The following is a 6,000-nucleotide window of genomic DNA, read 5'->3' as shown; positions in this document are numbered from 1 at the left end:
TTGGAAGCAATGGGGACTTTCATTAAACCCGAAACACGTTTTGGACTTTATCTTTTTGAGATATTAGATTAGGGAGCAGGTTGCGGTCAGTGATAAGGTGTGAGTTTCCTCCAGGGTGCTGCTGACTCAGTAAACAACGGGGATACGGCAAACGGGTCTTCGGTATCTGCTTTTCGGCCTCCGGCCATACTGGACCGGGAACGCCAGACGTGTCCGGTTCCAAAACGGCCTGTTTCGGATCCACCTCCAGGGACGCCGAACTGTACGGCTCTCTCAGAACTCCAGCTCGAAAGGCTCATTTTGAGCTGGCTGTATTTTTCCTCTACTTTGTGTTATTAGTATTATATCTCTTTTGTGCCTGAACAGCGGTTCGAGCAGCAATCGTGCTGTCTGCTCATCATCCCCACGGTAGGTGTGCCTCCCTTGAAAGCGGTCAAAACCCAGCTATGAAGGCGTGATTACACACACCCCCCGGCGTGGACTCAGCTCTCCGGTCCCGACCCTTGACGGCTTCGCACAAAGCAGTTTGTACGGTCGCCAAAAGTGGCTTTGAGCCTGTCCCGCATCGCCTCGCAGACGTCCTCCTGGCCCCCTCACGCCTCGCTCCGCTTGGGTCCTGAGGTGACCGGACTCCTCCGTGCAGGATGAGGTCACTTCTGTTAAACGCCTGAAGCCGCTGCTTCACACGCTGCATTACAGGGAAAATGTCCTTGGAAAGATCAGTGCAAAGAGTCGCTACTGCTGATGATCCCTTTATCCAAAACAGCTCCAGAATTGAACCCGTTTTTACTGAAGCGCTTGAGTGAGGGGCACTGCACCTGTAGCGGGGCTCACACAGCAACCTCGGGGGTACAAGTTCACGTTCTTCACCTCTACCTGCGAGAGGTAACCCCAGCTCACCAACAGGCCAGTTTCGCCACGCATTTCCATTTATTGATTTAGCTGATGCTTTTCTCCAAAGACACTTACAATGTTAAGCTCCTTAAAATTATTTACCATGTATGGATGCATAGAGCTGGGTAATTTTACCGGAGCGATTCAGGGTGAGTACGTGCGCTTTCTGAGAGGCGAGAGGAGAAGAGATGTGAGCGCTGCGTTTAATCTCGGCTGAAGGGCGTAACCAGCCCACGGTTCTGCTGGCGCTGTGCTGAGATTTCAGCAGATGAATGCGTCCCAGAGCGCGGTAGCCTCACCCTCACCTGGATGATCAAACTGAGCTAGCCTCATGGGTGCGTCTTTTTCCCATTAAAGGCTCTTTTGTGCAAGATTGCTCACGCTTCCATTCGAACAGTCTTTGACGAAACATGCATGGCGTAATAGGTAAGATAGGTGCTACGTACGACGAGAGGGAGCAGGGTCACCGACCGCATTACTGCAGCATCATGTGTTTGTTTTTGAAATGATCCTTATCCACCTGAGAGGCAGCAAAAAAGTTTTTGGATTCATTTCTAGCACTTCTGGGAGGTCGCCCAAGCATCGCCTGAAAAGACAAATGACTTGCAGTGTCATCAGAAAGCATAGATTGTCCTCTATAAGATGCATTCAAGTTCAGCGTTGGAGCATGTACAGTTTTGGAGATTAATGTAAAAAATGTCCTCTACGGTGGATAAAAATGAAAGGCAATTCGATTCAATTTATTTTTATAGAGCGATCGTCTCACGCAGTGACACAGAGCGCTTGAACACAGGCATAAGGCAAAGAAACAAATACTCAGACAAGGAAACAAAGAAGACAGTTGAGTACAGACTGGCGTAATACATTTTCAGTGCTTTTGTAGAGTTATAAGTACGTCTACTGGCCACGGAGGAAAGGAACAAAAAACTCCCAACTGAAAGTCGAGGGAGACGAAAAAAATCTCGGGGTCCAAGTGCCAACAGCTGCCCAACCCTTCCTGGGTATTCCAGATTAAATAAGACTTCTAAGAGAGTTTACAGGTAATAATGGCATCGTTGCTGTATGGAAGCTTGATTTCCCAGTTCAGCAAAGTACGTCTCGTCCATCATGATGCTTGGTCATCGTCTTCGGTCGGCATGGGGTGCTCCTGTAACGGCCGGCCGGCCTCCTCAGCTCTTACTCTAGGGAAACAATGTTCAACAAGAAGAAATCGTTAGTCATTTATGACTAAAAGAAATAACTTTAATATGTTCTGGCACAGAGGTGGGAAAAACATAAACGCCGCTAAGTGGAATTAAATTTCGTAATGATATGCCTGAGTGAACGTGTAGGTCTTCAGTCTGGATTTAAAGGCTTGGACAGATGGGACATTTCCGATTGTAACTGGTAGACTATTCCACAGTTTAGGTGCTCTATAGCTAGAGGCACGACCTGCTACTGAGGTCTAAAGTTATGAGGATTTTCTGCAGTGGTGTGGTGGAATTCCTGACGTTTTCTGCAGCTGGTGCTGAACTGTATGTGGTCCCTGGGCGGCGCGCTTCGTTGTCCATGCAGGCTGCAGCCGCTGCAAACCAGCAATCGCACTTGTTCTGGGCAACAGTACGATCTGGGCCTTTGGAAAACCCGCCCTGCAGCTGCCACCGGTTCATCAGTCAGAGAATGGTTTTTGTTATGGGAGCTTCACATTGTCACATGGGCACCTCCTCAGCTTTCCAACATCAGGGCCAGGAAACAGAGCGGAGAAAGACCACCATGTTCCTCAAGAGCCACATTCCAGTTTTTCTTCAAATGTTTTCCCACCAGCTATTTTTGCTGATAACTGAACAGTGGAGCAATGCACCTGTAGCACCAGAACCGGGCATCCTAACCCAGCCTGGGATCACCTCTTGCAGGATTTTGCACCAAATCATGTTTTCATGCTGAGCTCACATGGTCAGCATCACCCGCACAAGGAAGTCTATATGTGACACTCAAAGACAGCATTGCTTTCAATAACTGCTTCCTAATTTGTTTTTTGCGTGAGTGAACCTACACAATAAATAAGGTTATAATGAAGGACTGTATAAATAGACACATGAGGAAAACACAAAGATCCAGCAGAATAAACCAATTGAATGCAGCGACAGTTATTTGCTCAAGTAAATGGCTTAAAAATATGTAAATCGTCCAACCCCCCCCGCACCACAGCACAAAGAGAGATGGCACTGATGGAACAGAAGATCTTTCACAGCACCTGGGCCCAGCAAATCGACCGCCATCTCCGCTCTGTGAGCTGGTGACAGGGGTAATCGCGCCTGTCTCCGCAAGAGCCCCCGCTTCTCACTGTTCCAGGCTCCACCTGTCAGGGCTCCACAATGCAGCTTGATGTGAGGAGACACTCCTGTGGGCGCCCTCGCCCTGCCAGAGACCCGTTCAGGGCCCAAATTAGCAAGTTTACTCTCCCTCTGGCAGGATGCTTGTCATGGAAAGTCGGGAGTCCCCAGTAGTTCACGGAGCATTTTAGTGCGGCTCCAAGTGTGTTGCGGCACAGAATCAATGGAGAAACCACGTATGCACAGTGCAATTTGGGCTGCATGGATAGTTCTGCAGTTGCTATAAAGGAATAATTGGAAAATGTTTATAAAGAAAATGTTTTTAGAGCAATATTGCACTGACATCTGAAAATGTGCAGGAAAAATGTTTGGGGGGTGGCGCAACGGGTTTGGCCGGGTCCCGCTCTCTGGTGGGTCTGAGGTTGGAGTCCCGTTTGGAGTGCCTTGTGATGGACTGGCGTCCCGTCCTGGGTGTGTCCCCTTCCCCTCCAGCCTTACGCCCAATGTTGCTGGGTTAGGCTCCGGCTCACCGCGACCCCGCTTGGGACAAGTGGTTTCAGCCAGTGTGTGTGTGTGTGTGTGTGAGTGTGAGTGTTGTTTTGCTGGCTAACAAATAGTGAGAAAGGTGCAGTGAAGGCATATTAAAAGCTGTTTATTCCTAATAGGTTCTGGGTAAGACTTCCAGATAGTTGTTTTTTTTTTTTTCCCTCGCCTTCTCGACACATTGCTTGTTCATTTCTGTGTCAAAACTTATAGAAATTTCCTGAGACATTTCTTGGGAGCTCAATTCAGACTGACGGTTTTCCAATATTATGCCTGCTTTATTTAAATGTGTGAAATGGTTTTCGACTCCATCAGCAAAACTGCGTGAAAGGTGGGACTATTCAATAAAAACCGCTCTCTGAAAAGAAGCTTTGAATACTCTCCCGGCCCACATTTAATTCATTCCTGAAAACGGACTCGTTTCCAATGAAGTTGTTAATTGCGTATATTTTCGTCACACACACCTTAATCTCTTTTATAATGGAATTTCTGCGGAGTCTTCAGAAGAGTCTGATTTCATCTCCAGTTGGGCCAAGAATGTGACTAAATCACGACAGCTAGCAGTCAGACTGGTCATTGGTACAAACAACTTTGAACAGCCTTGGTGCTGAAGCAAGGTTCATGAGTCCAGGGACTGAAATGTCTCGAAATGCATTGAAATCTACATGTACATTTACATTTATTCATTTAGCAGATGCTTTTCTCCAAAGCGACATACATCTTGTAGAAAATATAATTTGCGCATTACATTAGGCAAAAGAGACATAGTTGCAGACGTAATTCTTAAGTAAACCTAGTTTACTTTCCACTTGATGCACGAAACACAGGATAGATGAATCCTGATAACATTCCTACAAATTTTTATATGAGGCACACAAACACACATTTTCTGAACCGCTTGTCCCATACAGGATCACGAGGAGCCAGAGCCTAACCCAGCAATGCAGGGCGTAAGGCCAGAGGGGACACACCCAGGACGGGACACCAGTCCATTGCAAGACACCCCAAGCGAGACTCGAACCCCAGACCCACTGGAGAGCAGGACCTGGTCCAACCCACTGCGCCACCACACCTGCTGCTGCACACTAACATTTACATACAAAACAGGAGTAGCGACTGTGTAAAGACTTATCTGGGGATGATCAAAAAGTTACGGTGCATGAACATTTACATCATACATGAGCTTGAGAGATTTTGGGCGAACTGAATGCGAAAAAGGTGAGTTTTCAGAGATCGGACAGAGTTTCAGCAGTTCTGAGTGAGAGGGGAAGGTTATTCCACCACATTGGAACCAGAACCGAGAATCTCCATGCTTTACCTTTCGTGCGCGGGACCACTAAGTGAGCAGAAGTAGACGAGTTCACTGGTAGTTGCTTTGGAGAGAAGCGTCTGCTAAATAAATAAATGTAGATAGCTGGGAGCAGTTCTGTTGATGCATTTGTAGGCAAGAACAAGGGTCATTAATTTTATCCGGGCAGCTATTGGAAGCCAATGCAGAGAAACGAGTAGAGGAGATACATGGGAACGCTTTGGCAAGTCGAACACAACTCGTGCAACAACGTTCTGTATCAGCTGTAGAGGTTTGATGGCAGTAGGTGGGAGGCCAGACAGGAGATAGCTGCAGTATCCAGGTGGGATATCACCTTGGTCTGGACAAGTAGTTGTGCAGAGTCAATTATGAAATAAGGACGCATCCTGCAGATGTTATGCAGGATGTATCTGCAGGACTGGGTTGTGGCTTATGTGGAGGAGACGTGTGTCACCTTCATATGTACCCCCTCGGTCTCCTCCACATACGAGTTTATGAAAACACACGTGTGTGCTCATCTTCCTCTCGCTCTATGAGAGTGGACAAGTCCTTCAAGTCAAAACTTGATGGACTTGGGCGTCTGCCTAAGGCCGGTTACAAACTGGTGCTGAAGGACAGCATTGTTCCCAATGTCAATTTTATTCTTATCTGTGTTTTTTCACACCCTGTTTTTTCAGTATAGGGGTTTGTCTACTCTAGACAAGTAAACGGGAAATGTGGTGAGATAAGACAGTCAATGGAGCTTCCGATTAAAAATGTTTGCATGTCCTATCAGCTTCCACCCACTTCCGATGAACGCCTCGATTTTTATCAATGTTTTCCTTTTTCTTTATTTTACCCCCATTTAGTTTTTTCATGCAGTTGGATGTACATTTTTTTTTTCCTACAGACAGACTCTCAATGGAAAATTCCAGTGGATATAAAGCACAGATTTTGTAGGAC

The sequence above is a fragment of the Scleropages formosus genome, chromosome 7, assembly GCF_900964775.1.
Source record: "Scleropages formosus chromosome 7, fSclFor1.1, whole genome shotgun sequence".
NCBI lineage: Eukaryota > Metazoa > Chordata > Actinopteri > Osteoglossiformes > Osteoglossidae > Scleropages > Scleropages formosus.
This window is presented reverse-complemented; position numbering follows the sequence as displayed.